Source organism: Pseudophryne corroboree, chromosome 9 (genome assembly GCF_028390025.1).
Source record: "Pseudophryne corroboree isolate aPseCor3 chromosome 9, aPseCor3.hap2, whole genome shotgun sequence".
In the NCBI taxonomy this organism is placed as follows: Eukaryota; Metazoa; Chordata; class Amphibia; order Anura; family Myobatrachidae; genus Pseudophryne; species Pseudophryne corroboree.
In genome coordinates this window covers 252,504,080-252,519,031 of record NC_086452.1, presented here as the reverse complement: position 1 = coordinate 252,519,031, position 14,952 = coordinate 252,504,080, and the positions used below count along the sequence as shown (strand labels likewise).

The window sequence follows — 14,952 nt, the reverse complement described above, 5'->3', positions numbered from 1 at the left end:
TAGATATGATGTATGCTGAGATGGATATGACGTGTACTGAGATGGATATGACATATGCCTAGATGGATATGATGTGTGTTGAGATGGATATGATGTATGCTGAGATGGATATGACGTGTACTGAGATGGATATGACATATGCCGAGATGGATATGACATGTGCTGAAATGGATATGATGTATGCTGAGATGGATATGACATATGCCGAGATGGATATGACGTATGCCAAGATGGATATGACGTATGCTGAGATGGATATGACGTATGCTGAGATGGATATGGGATATGACATATGCTGAGATGGGTATGACATATGACAAGATGGATATGGACTATGCTGAGATGGATATGACATATGCCGAGATGGATATGACGTTAGCCGAGATGGATATGACGTTAGCCGAGATGGATATGACATATGCTGAGACGGATATGGACTATGCTGAGATGTATATGGACTATGCTGAAATGGTTATGAATTATGGTGAGATGGATATGGACTATGCTGAGATGGCTATGAATTATAGTGAGATGGATATGGACTATGCTGAGATGGATATGACGTATGCCGAGATGGATATGACATATGGTGAGATGGATATGACATATAGTGAGATGGATATGACATATGCTGAGATGGATATGACATATGGTGAGATGGATATGACATATGGTGAGATGGATATGACATATGTTGAGATGGTTATGACATATGGTGAGATGGATATGACATATGATGAGATGGATATAACATATGGTGAGATGGATATGACATATGGTGAGATGGATATGACATATGGTGAGATGGATATAACATATGGTGAGATGGATATGATGTATGGTGAGATGGATATGACATATGCTGAGATGGATATGACATATGGTGAGATGGATATGACATATGGTGAGATGGATATGACATATGGTGAGATGGATATGACATATGGTGAGATGGCTATGGATTATGCTGAGATGGATATGACATATGCTGAGATGGATATGACATATGCTGAGATGAATATGACATATAGTGAGATGGATATGACATATGCTGAGATGGATATGACATATGGTGAGATGGATATGACATATGGTGAGATGGATATGACATATGGTGAGATGGATATGACATATGGTGAGATGGCTATGGATTATGGTGAGATGGATATGACATATGGTGAGATGGATATGACATATGGTGAGATGGATATGACATATGCTGAGATGGATATGACATATGCTGAGATGGATATGACATATGGTGAGATGGATATGACATATGGTGAGATGGATATGACATATGGTGAGATGGCTATGGATTATGCTGAAATGGATATGACATATGGTGAGATGGCTATGGATTATGCTGAGATGGATATGACATATGGTGAGATGGATATGATGTATGGTGAGATGGATATGATGTATGGTGAGATGGATATGACATATGGTGAGATGGATATGACATATGGTGAGATGGCTATGGATTATGGTGAGATGGATATGACATATGGTGAGATGGATATGACATATGGTGAGATGGATATGACATATGGTGAGATGGATATGACATATGGTGAGATGGCTGACATATGGTGAGATGGATATGACATATGGTGAGATGGATATGACATATGCTGAGATGGATATGACATATGCTGAGATGGATATGACATATGATGGGATGGATATGACATATGGTGGGATGGATATGACATATGGTGAGATGGCTATGGATTATGCTGAAATGGATATGACATATGGTGAGATGGCTATGGATTATGCTGAGATGGATATGACATATGGTGAGATGGATATGACATATGGTGAGATGGATATGACATATGCTGAGATGGATATGACATATGCTGAGATGGATATGACATATGGTGAGATGGATATGACATATGGTGAGATGGATATGACATATGCTGAGATGGCTATGGATTATGCTGAGATGGATATAACATATGGTGAGATGGATATGACATATGGTGAGATGGATATGACATATGCTGAGATGGATATGACATATGGTGAGATGGATATGACATATGGTGAGATGGATATGACATATGGTGAGATGGATATGACATATAGTGAGATGGATATGACATATGCTGAGATGGATATGACATATGGTGAGATGGATATGACATATGGTGAGATGAATATGACATATGCTGAGATGGATATGACATATGGTGAGATGGATATGACATATGCTGAGATGGATATGACATATGGTGAGATGGATATGACATATGGTGAGATGGATATGACATATGCTGAGATGGCTATGGATTATGCTGAGATGGATATGACATATGCTGAGATGGATATGACATATGGTGAGATGGCTATGGATTATGCTGAGATGGATATGACATATGCTGAGATGGATATGACATATGGTGAGATGGCTATGGATTATGCTGAGATGGATATAACATATGGTGAGATGGATATGACATATGGTGGATGGATATGACATATGGTGAGATGGATATGACATATGGTGAGATGGATATGGATTATGCTGAGATGGATATGACATATGGTGAGATGGGGATATGACATATGCTGAGATGGCTATGGACTATGGTGAGATGTGGGGATATGACATACACTGAGAAAAGCACATGATGCAGCCAGCCAATCACAGCTCTCCTATATAAGCAGTGGTTTTGGCTGGGAGGAGGATCAGTATAATGTGGAAGAGCTGAGAAGTGGAGCTCTCCCCAGGTGCCATTGTCAGCAGCAGAGCAGTGATACTGAGGCACATTGCAGAGCAGCTCATCTCCTGCCTCAGGCTGCCTGTCCCCTTTCTAGGTACTGTACTACTGGGATGGGTGCAGGGGGGAATATCTGGTCACAAACACTGCCTGGGGGAGAAGGTTGTGAGTCAGTGCTCAGCTCACACAGGCAGGGAGTGTGTTACTTTCACTTTCTGTGACAGTAAAAAGATGAAGATTCAGACCCCATTGAGCTACAAGACCCTGACCCAGTGCAGCAGCCTCACAGGATAAAGCAAGGTTAGATAGGGGAAGGTGGCTAATGACACTGCTATAGGGGGAGACCTATGGAAAGTGGGGGCACAGGGGGATATGACACTGTTATTGGGCTGTGGGAGCTGATTACACTGCTATTATGGGGGAGGGCAGAGACACATGGAAAGTGATATTGGGAAAGGGGGAGATACATGGGGAGTGGGGGCCCTGGGGGCTAATAGCACTGGTATGGGGAGGAGGGGGCATACACATGTGCACGGGGGGTGCCTTGTGCGCACAGGCACATCCTAATGTCAGGCACCCCCCTCATGCCTGGTCAGATACTGCGCAGAAAGTTGAACCACCCCGCGCCAGCACTATCTGACCAATTCCGCATAATACACAGTCAGACTGGGGGTCATTCCGAGTTGATCGCAGCCAGCAACTTTTAGGCCACGCCTATGGGGGAGTGTATTTTAGCTTAGCAGGAATGCGATCACTTTTGTAGCCCTGCTAAGCTAACATTTTATAAAGCAGAACATGACTAGCCCTGGACATACTTACCCTGTGCGACGATATCAGCGATGCTGGAGCCGGCTATGACGTCAGACATCCGCTCTCCGTTCTCCTGGACATGCCTGCGTTTTCTTCTCCACTCCCCGAAAACGGCAGGCAACGGTCTGGTGATGCCCAGGAACGCCTTCTCTCTGTCAATCTTCTTGCGGTCGTCTCTGCGACCGCTTTCTTCGTACTCCGCTACGTAACCCGGCGACCCCTGTCACCAGCAACGCTGCGCGTGCGGCTGCCGCACATGCACATCCTGGACCCGTTCGCACCGCAGCAACAAACCGCTGCGTGCGAACGAGTCGGAATGACCCTCATTGTGCAGGTGCCGTCTCAGCCCGGCTCCCATTCTGACACCCACACTGTGAGTGATTCCTAACCTACCACCAGAGGTGGCTATAGACCTCATGGGGCCCTAAGCAGGATACCAATTTGGGCCCCCCTCCCTCAAACAATCCATAGCATATTTTCGTTCCTGATACAGTATATGCCTCTTAAAATATTTGTTGTTTTTCCTCCTTGTATTCTATGGGTGGTATTCATGTGACCGGCGATCAGGAGACCGATGGTTACATGACCACCCTTCACTATCCCGATGGTCGGCATGCCGACCAACAGGGACTATTTCCACTTGTGGGTGTCCACGACACCCATAGAGTGGGAATAAGACTCATGGCGACCGCAGATCACCACTGAGCCTGCAGCGTGGCGAGCACAGCGCGTGGCGAGCCCACAAGGGGCTTGCTCTACTCACACCCCCCCCCCCCCCCCGCCGGGATCCCTGCGTCGGTATGATGACCGCCGGTCAGCCATACCACACCTGTATTCTATGACAGTATATTACTTTCCCCCTTCACTGATTGCACCACATCCACTCACTGACTGCATTTCATAATAGCAATTATTACCCTCTTCAGTCAGTGTAACTGTATTGATTATATATCAGTGACCCCACTGATTGTAGCAGGCAGGTCCCAATCACCTATACACATAGGGGGTTATTCAGGTTGGATTGCAGAATCTGCTAAAAAGCAGAATCTGCAATCCTTTCTATCACATGCTGGGGGCCGACCAGCGCAGGGCAAGACCTCCCAGCATGCTAACTGGCAGACAGCGATCGCAAAGGTTGTGCATCATCAGATCGACAATGTTTAGGTCGACCACTATAGGTCGACAGTCACTAGGTCGACAGGGTTTGAAGGTTGACAGGGTTTCTAGGTCGAAATGTACTAGGTCAAAAGGTCGACATGAGTTTTTCATGTTTTTTTGGTGTCGTTTTCTCAGTACAGTGACTGGGAACCCCAATTAGTGTACTGTGTCCCCTCGCATCTTCGGGCAAGGTGCCTCGCTCTGCTACCGCTGCGCTCATCACAGGTTACTATTCCCAATCATAGTCCACGTGGATTCTTAAGTTTGAAAAAGTAAAAAAAAAAATATTTGAAAAACCCAAGTCGACCTTTTGACCTGTCGACCTATAGTGGTTGACCTAAACATTGTCGACCTTCAGACCAGATCCCATTGCAAAATAATTGTGATCACATCGCTGAAGCAATAATGAATGAGGACACCTGGCATCCGCAGGTAGGCTGCGTATGCAGGAGGTCAGCCGCCATTTTCTTAATCAGACTGGCTGCATGTGACATCACGCAGCTCCCCCGAAAAGGGTCCAGCCACATCTGCGTTGGACAGACCGCTCTCCCACAACAGCGAAACGCCAGCCCCTTCCCACCCACCGCTATCACTCAAACTGTGATCGCACTGTGACTGCTTGCGATTTTCTCCAAACTACGATCCTACCTGAATATCCACCATAGTATTTATAATAGAGTATAATAGCATATTGATATATAATCAGACAGTGTACCCCCCCCCCCCACCCTGACTGTAGCAGGCGGATGTTATACACTGTACAGCCTAACCCCCTCCCCCACCCCATCCCGCCTGGTTGGAATTTGAAGTAGGCAGATGTTATACACTGGAAGAGCTCATGTTTTTCTCTGCGCCTTCTCTCTCCTCGTCTGACGTCATAAACACGTGTGTTGTGATGGGTCACACGCACAATACTGCAGTACTGGAGACACAGGCATGCACTGGATCTGGCACCCAACAACTGTCTCATCACTGGCAGCCTGGAGTATTCAGCCAGCCCAATGCTCTGACAATTTCTGCAGTGGTTGCAGTCCACCGGAAATGCCTTCCATACAGCCTTATCAGCATGCCCCCCTGGGAACCACAGGGCCCTAAGCAGCTGCCTTGGTTGCCTTGTGTAAAATCCTTCTCTGCCTGCCGCTGCCCACCAGAACCAATGGAGCTTACCCCCATATACCAGGAAAGGAGGTATTCATGTGACCGGCGGTCACATAACCTCCCCCCTACATCCTGTCCCCTCACAATCCCGACAGTCGGCATGCCTACCAACAGGGACTTATCCCACTCGTGGGTGTCCACGACACCCATAGAGTGGGAATAAAACCCTTAGCAACCGCAGTGAGCACACAAGGGGCTTGCTGCACTCACCCCACTCTGTCAGGATTCTGCTGCCGGTATCCCGGCGTCGGTATGCTGACCGCCGGTCAAGCATACTACACCCACCAGGAGAAGGTTCTGTGTGTGTGCGCTGCACTGGCTGATAGGGGGAGATCTGTCTGAGGGGAATGGAGAATTTTCTGTATCAGGTGGGAGAGATGATGATCTGTCTGTGGGGAGGGGGCACTTTTATGCTAAGGGGAGATAATGATGTGTCTGAGGGGAAGGGGGGGACCCACTGTACTAGGGGGAAGTGATCTGTCTGAGGGAGCGAGGTACAGGTGTGAGAGATGGAAAGTGGGAGCAAGGTGCATGAGAGATGGAAGGTGGGAGTGAGGTGCAGGTGTGAGAGATGGAAGGTGGGAGTGAGGTGCAGGTGTGAGAGATGGAAGGTGGGAGTGAGGTGCAGGTGTGAGAGATGGAAGGTGGGAGTGAGGTGCAGGTGTGAGAGATGGAAGGTGGGAGTGAGGTGCAGGTGTGAGAGATGGAAGGTGGGAGTGAGGTGCAGGTGTGAGAGATGGAAGGTGGGAGTGAGGTGCAGGTGTGAGAGATGGAAGGTGGGAGTGAGGTGCAGGTGTGAGAGATGGAAGGTGGGAGTGAGGTGCAGGTGTGAGAGATGGATGGTGGGAGTGAGGTGCAGGTGTGAGAGATGGAAGGTGGGAGTGAGGTGCAGGTGTGAGAGATGGAAGGTGGGAGTGAGGTGCAGGTGTGAGAGATGGAAGGTGGGAGTGAGGTGCAGGTGCGAGAGATGGAAGGTGGGAGTGAGGTGCAGATGCGAGAGATGGGAGGTGGGAGTGAGGTGCAGGTGCGAGAGATGGAAGGTGGGAGTGAGGTGCAGGTGTGAGAGATGGAAGGTGGGAGTGAGGTGCAGGTGCGGGAGATGGAAGGTGGGAGTGAGCTGCAGGTGTGAGAGATGGAAGGTGGGAGTGAGGTGCAGGTGTGAGAGATGGAAGGTGGGAGTGAGGTGCAGGTGTGAGAGATGGAAGGTGGGAGTGAGGTGCAGGTGCGAGAGATGGAAGGTGGGAGTGAGGTGCAGATGCGAGAGATGGGAGGTGGGAGTGAGGTGCAGGTGCGAGAGATGGAAGGTGGGAGTGAGGTGCAGGTGTGAGAGATGGAAGGTGGGAGTGAGGTGCAGGTGCGGGAGATGGAAGGTGGGAGTGAGGTGCAGGTGCGGGAGATGGAAGGTGGGAGTGAGGTGCAGGTGTGAGAGATGGAAGGTGGGAGCGAGGTGCAGGTGGGAGAGATGGAAGGTGGGAGCGAGGTGCAGGTGGGAGAGATGGAAGGTGGGAGCGAGGTGCAGGTGTGAGAGATGGAAGGTGGGAGTGAGGTGCAGGTGTGAGAGATGGAAGGTGGGAGCGAGGTGCATGAGAGATGGAAGGTGGGAGCGAGGTGCAGGTGGGAGAGATGGAAGGTGGGAGTGAGGTGCAGGTGTGAGAGATGGAAGGTGGGAGTGAGGTGCAGGTGTGAGAGATGGAAGGTGGGAGTGAGGTGCAGGTGTGAGAGATGGAAGGTGGGAGTGAGGTGCAGGTGTGAGAGATGGAAGGTGGGAGTGAGGTGCAGGTGTGAGAGATGGAAGGTGGGAGTGAGGTGCAGGTGTGAGAGATGGAAAGTGGGAGTGAGGTGCAGGTGCGGGAGATGGAAGGTGGGAGTGAGGTGCAGGTGCGGGAGATGGAAGGTGGGAGTGAGGTGCAGGTGCGAGAGATGGAAGGTGGGAGTGAGGTGCAGGTGCGAGAGATGGAAGGTGGGAGTGAGGTGCAGGTGTGAGAGATGGAAGGTGGGAGTGAGGTGCAGGTGTGAGAGATGGAAGGTGGGAGTGAGGTGCAGGTGTGAGAGATGGAAGGTGGGAGGGAAGGTGTTTGTGTTGACATACAATGCCAGGTGGGAGGGTAAGTGTAAGGTGACATACACTGACCATGGGGAAGGGGTGTATGCTGAAATATAATTCCAGAGGGGGGGGGGGTTGCGCAGTGACATACACTGATTGCAGGAAGGAGGGATGTGTTTGTGATGACCTACATGGTTCTTATCTGCCATCAAATTATATGTTTCTTCAGAAACGTGAAGACAGATTTACGCACAAGGGGGGTCATTCCGAGTTGTTAGCTCGTTATTTTTTTCCGCAACGGAGCGATTAGTCGCTAATGCGCATGCGCAATGTCCGCAGTGCGACTGCGCCAAGTAAATTTGCTATGCAGTTAGGAATTTTACTCACGGCATTACGAGGATTTTTCTTCGTTCCGGTGATCGTAATGTGATTGACAGGAAGTGGGTGTTTCTGGGCGGAAACTGGCCATTTTATGGGTGTGTGTAAAAACGCTACCGTTTCTGGGAAAAATGCGGGAGTGGCTGGAGAAACGGGGGAGTGTCTTGGTGAACGCTGGGTGTGTTTGTGTGTTTGTGACGTCAAACCAGGAACGAAACTGACTGAACTGATCGCAGTGACAGAGTAAATCTCGAGCTACTCAGAAACTGCTAAGAAATTTCTACTCGCAATTTTGCGAATCTTTCGTTCGCAATTTTGCTATGCTAAGATACACTCCCAGAGGGCGGCGGCTTAGCGTGTGCAATGCTGCTAAAAGCAGCTTGCGTGCGAACAACTCGGAAGGAGGGCCAATGTGTGAGCCAAAGCGTTCGTGCGTGCATTATACACAGGTGCAGTATACTGGAATTTTGCTGAGTTTTGATCAGAGATGTGTGGAAAAGGTAGGCTTTGCCATTAGGCTTACCACCTCATCCCTTTAATTCTGGACACATATTAATTACACAGGTTCTGTGGCTGATTAAAACCAGGTGAAATAGTCTTGAAGTCAGCCAGCTACAGAACCTGTGTAATTAATACAGTATGATCCAGAATTAAAGGGATGAGGTGGTAACCCTATCTGCCATAGACTTTTTACTCCAGAGTTGTGACTATCAAAATGATTAAAATAATACAAAGAAGATATCTCCTATATATTTGCCTTAGTCTGTGACTCTGTGCCCGTAACGCTGGGCGTAGTCACAGAGCTGGGCGGAGTCAACTGCATCTGCTGCAGGGAGCTACCCCATACCCAGTGCCAGCAGCAGTCAGGTGCAAGACCCTACCTTACAGTATAGGAGGTGAGGCTGCCGGCTGCTGTTCCTGTCCCCCCCCCCCCCCCCAAATCACCTGTGACAGCGGAGCTACGGTGCCACGAGGGGGAGGAGCTACACGGAATAGAGGGGCGGAGCTACACGGGACCAGACAGCTGAACAGTGGTGGAATCAGCATTGCAGTGACGGCCAGCCAGACTTGGTAAGTGGAGGGTGAGAGAGAAATGTGTGTGTGTGTGTGTGTGTATATAGTGGGGGTGGGGGTGTATGTGTATATATAGTGGTGTGTGTGTGTGTGTGTATATATAGTGTGTGTGTATATAGTGGGGGTGTGTGTGTGTGTGTGTGTATATATGGTGGTGTGTGTGTGTATATATGTGTGAATTGTGTGTGTGTGAGATATGTCTGTATGTGCGCACTTTATTGGACGCCACTGCTGGGGGGGCCATTACATACAAGGACGCTACTAATATAGGGGGGGGCATTACGTATAAGGACGCTACTACTATAGGGGTGGCATTAGGTATAAGGACGCTACTAATATAGGGGGGGCATTACGTATAAGGACGCTACTACTATAGGGGGGGCATTACGTATAAGGACGCTACTACTATAGGGGTGGCATTAGGTATAAGGACGCTACTAATATAGGGGGGGCATTACGTATAAGGACGCTACTACTATAGGGGGGACATTACGTATAAAGACGCTACTACTATAGGGGGGCATTACGTATAAGGATGCTACTACTATAGGGGGGGCATTACGTATAAGGAAGCTACTACTATAGGGGGGGCATTACGTATAAGGACGCTACTACTATAGGGGGGGCATTACGTATAAGGACGCTACTACTATAGGGGGGCATTACGTATAAGGACGCTACTAATATAGGGGGGGCATTACGTATAAGGACGCTACTACTATAGGGGGGGCATTACGTATAAGGACGCTACTACTATAGGGGGCGCATTACGTATAAGGACGCTACTACTATAGGGGGGGCATTACGTCTAAGGACGCTACTACTATAGGGGGGGCATTACGTCTAAGGATGCTACTACTATAGGGGGGGCATTACGTCTAAGGACGCTACTACTATAGGGGGACATTACGTATAAGGACGCTACTACTATGGGGGGGCATTACGTATAAGGACGCTACTACTATAGGGGGGCATTACGTATAAGCAGGCTACTAATACTGGGGGGCATTACATATAAGGACGCTACTACTGGGGGGGCATTATGTATAAGGACTCTATTACATCTGGGGGGCATTATGTATAAGGACTCTATTACTTCTGGGGGGCATTATGTATAAGGACGGTGCTACTACTACTGGGAGGGCATTACATGTAAGGATGCTACTACTACTGGGGGGGCATTATGTATAAGGACGGTACTACTACTGGGGGCACATCTATATATTTGCCTTAGTCTGTGACTCTGTGCCTGTAACGCTGGGCGGAGTCACAGTGGCTGCATGCAGGGCAGGAACAGTCCCCTCCCTCGGTCCGCCCATCTCCGCCCAGTGCCCTGTCTCTCTCCTCCCCGTACACTCCCTGTACGTACCCTGGTGATCCTGCAGCCGGGGAGCGGGGACTGTAAGCCAGACTCGCCGTCACTGCACAGTCCGGAGGCCCCCCCTCCCACAGCATTCACCCCACCCGCGGCGCACGGCTCTCCTTTCACCCGCGGCACACACCGCATCCCACCAGCGCCGCAAGGACCTCCTTCCACCCGCGGCACACACCCCTCACCCAACCACTGCACTCCCGTCCCCTCCCCCACCTGCTGCACCCCCCACTCCTCCCCCACCCGCGGCACCACCCCCATACCACTTCTCCCCCCGCACCCTCCACCCCACACTCCCCTCCAACACCCGCAGCACTCCCGTCCCCTCCTGTAGCACTCCCCCGCCCCTCCCCCACCCGCAGAACCCCCCCTCCCCCACCTGTGGCACCCATAGCATCCACCACATCCGCGACACCCGCGGCGCACGCCCCTCCTTCCACCCACAGCATCCAACACATCAGCCCCCCACCCGCGGAACACGGCCCCCTCCCACCCGCACCACATGGCCCGCGGCACCCCGCACCCTCCCACCCGCAGCACCCCGCACCCTCCCACCCGCGGTAACTACAGCATCCACCCCACCCGCGTCACACACCCCTCACCCAACCACTGCACTCCCGTCCCCACCCCCACCTGATGCACCCCCCACCCCTCCCCCACCCGCGGCACCCACAGCATCCACCACATCCGCGGCACACGCCCCTCCACCACCCGCAGCACTCCCGCCCCCTCCTGTAGCACCCCCCCTCATCCGCAGAACTCCCCCTACCCCTCCCCCACCCGTGGCACCCACCACATCCATCCCCCACCCGTAGCACCCACAACCCAAAAAACCCACCCTCTCTCCCCCACCCGCGGCACCCCCCCTACACCCACGCACCCTCCACCCCACCTGCCAAACCCACACCATCCACATCCGCCCCCCACCCGCGGTACTCCCCCCTCCTTCCCTCTGCACTCCCTCCCCCAACCGTAGCACCCCCCCTCCCCCACCCACAGCACCTCCCCCCATACCCACCTCCTCCTCGCTACACCCACACCCTACCAGCCCCTCCCCCACCCGCAGCATCCACGACATCCGTCCCCCACCCGCGGCACACACCCCTCCCCCACCCGTAGCACCCACACCCCTCCCCCACCTGCAGCACCCCTGCACCTTCCCCCACCATACCCACCTCCCCCCCCCCATGCTCCACCCCACCCGGCCGGCTCCCACCCGTGACACCCACAGCATCCACCACATACGCCCCCCCTCCCACCCACAGCATCCACCACATCCACCCCCCACACACGTCCCTCCAACACCCACGGCATTCCCACCCCCTCCCCCATCCGTATCACCCACACCCGCATCACACCCCTCCCCTGCCGCAGCGCATCCGGACCCCCGCAGCCGCCACTCCTCCAACCACAGCACCTCCGGCCCCCACCCACACCTTCCCTAGAGCCTGATTAAGGGGGGGGTCCAAAAGGGCCCCCTGCCACACCACAGATCGGATCTCTCTTCCGATCCGATCTGTAGTGCTGTAGAGATGTGACCTGTGTTCCAGGGCACATCAGAGCTCCGGTGCAGGGACCAGGTGTTTCCTTGCACGAGACTGGAAGTGGCGACGAGCAGCGGCGCTTCAAACTTGGCGCCGTTTTGCCAGCCAATCTGAAGCGCTGGCGGCGGGAGTTCTTTTCCGGCGCCATCCGCCAGTAAATCATGGCTCGCGGGGCGCCGGCCAATCAGATTGTCTCGCCGGGTCATTGGCCCCGCCCACGCCATCTGACTTCAGATGCCGGGCGGGAGCCGATGAAGACGACCGCGCGGAAGAGTGCAGAAGACACCGAGCGAGAGCCGAAGAGGGAGGCCGCGCTGAAGAGCGGTGAACAGCCGGATGGAGGGAGAAGAGCTCCGGTGCCCGCTGAAAAGGCCGGAAGACGCCGTGCTCCTGATGGAAGATGACCCGGACCAGGTGAGGCCTCAGTGAGCTGGTTTCTCACTCACCCCCCCTTTCCTCCCTAGACCGTCAGGGATCGGGCACTAGGCCCGTAGGTACAGTCAGCCCCTCCTGGCCTGTGGGTATGTAGTCGGGCCCTCTCGCCCCGTGGACATTTATAGTCGGGCCCTCCCGGCCCGAGGGCGCATGGTGGGCATTAGGCCCCGTTAATAGGTGCACCCCCCACCCCTCTCTTCAATAGGAACCCCACTGTCTAAAGCACCCCGAGCCCCCCATGGTCTTAATCCGGCTCTGCCTTCCCCCATTCGCGGACCTACCACACCCTCCCCTTCCCCACCCGCAGCACCTCTTGACCACCTATCTACTGGCTTGTGTATGTTCAAAGGCTTGCAGGGGTTAACGGGGCGTAGCCCCAACCGACGGTGTGAAGATCGCCCGTAGGGCGCGATGAATCACCTAGTTTATAATATATTCTTTGTATTTTTTATATACTTTATACAGTCAAAACTCTGGCATATACGTTAGTATGACAGGAAAGGCTCTTTACCCGACTGCATGTCCATAGTTTCTTTGTAATACCTACGGGGGTTAAATGATAACTTTTATCAAATAAAATTTCCAGCGTGTAGATGGTGAATTAGACACTTTGTGCGCTATTCAATTATTATTCTCTCTTTCCCTGATAATGAGCCCCATTTATCAAGGGTCACATATTCAATGTTATCTGGGCGCATTATAAGTGGTGAGGATCACATTGCAATATATGATCCTATCAGGTGAATGTATCACCCGGCACCCACAGGAACAGGGGCTCAGAAAGGAGCCCATCCCTGCAAAGTGCTGAAAGCGGAGTCCGGGCCTCTGCGCATGTGTGGTCACTGTGATCGCCATGCACCGGGTCCATTTCCAGCGGAGGGTTTCCAGGGAACCCTGTTAGAACTACATGCCCCAAAGTGTAGTCCAGCCAGGCCCAATGTCAATACATAGTGCATCAGGCCCAATATTGATTTATAAGGCAGCATCGAATCCCCTATAGGTTTCTATAGAAACCTAAGGGAGATGTGGCTGCCAGCGGTAATGTAGGGATCACAGCTGGTATTGGAGATATGTACTATGATCCCTCCTTCTCACATTCAGTGGATACTATTGTGTGCTAGCCAAAGAAAATGGGTGTTTTCGGGTACATAGCCGTAAATATTGACTGATAAAGGGGCCTCAATGTCTCTCTGTCCATGACACTCTCGCCCAATCTCTCTCTTTCCCTTACACTGTTTCCCTTTCCTTGATACTCTGGTGGTCATTCCGAGTTGTTCGCTCGCTAGCTGCTTTTAGCAGCTGTGCACACGCTAGGCCGCCGCCCTCTGGGAGTGTATCTTATCTTAGCAGAAGTGCGACCGAAAGGTTCGCAAAACTGCTCCAAAATCTTTTCAAGCAGTTTCTGAGTAGCTGCAGACCTACTCCTACCTTGCGATCACTTCAGACTATTTAGTTCCTGTTTTGACGTCACAAACACGCCCTGCGTTCGGCCAGCCACTCCCCCATTTCCCCAGGCACGCCTGTGTTTGTATCTCACACGCCTGCGTTTTGTAGCACACTCCCTGAAAACGGTCAGTTACCTCCCAGAAACGCCCCATTCCTGTCAATCACTCAGTGGTCAACAGAGCGACTGAAAAGCATCGCTAGACCTTGTGTGAAACTGCATCGGCTTTTGTGAACGTACGTTGCACCATACGCAGAAGTGCCGCTTTTTTGCCTGATCACTGCGCTGCGAGCGGCAGCTAGCGATCAACTCGGAATGACCACCTCTGTCTCTCCCTCTCTTTCCTTGACCCCAACTTTTTCTCGATCCCCTCTATCTCTCTTAACCTAACACTAATACCCCTTTTCCACTAGCTGTTTTTACCCGTGTTTTTGCACGGGGGCGCTCATCGACACGGGTTTTTAGTAGGTGGAAACGGGTCAACACGGGTTGAGTGACCCGGGAATCCTACCCGGCTATTTACCTGGGTAGAACACGGTAATGACACGGATAACGGTGCAGTGTAAACGGTCATTACACGTGTTTTCAGACCCGAGTAACGCTCTGAGACGCTGACTGGTGCTTCTGGGGCACTGGAAGATGATGTCATCCCTGGGAGACACGCTGGGCACATGCAGGCACCGCAGCAGCAAACAAACCCGGATGCACATCTATTGCAGCAGCTACAACACTACGCTGGGCACATGCAGGCATTGAGGCAGCTTGCAAACAAAACACCCCACCCCTCCCTTTTGGTCCTT

General features: G+C 51.9%; 1 long non-coding RNA gene across 1 annotated transcript in view; it reads right to left on the bottom strand.

The window, feature by feature from the left end:
• The window catches only part of LOC134956952 (uncharacterized), a 107,138-nt gene that overhangs the window by 24,004 nt on the left and 68,182 nt on the right, over nt 1-14,952 (bottom strand). The window lies entirely within an intron of this gene.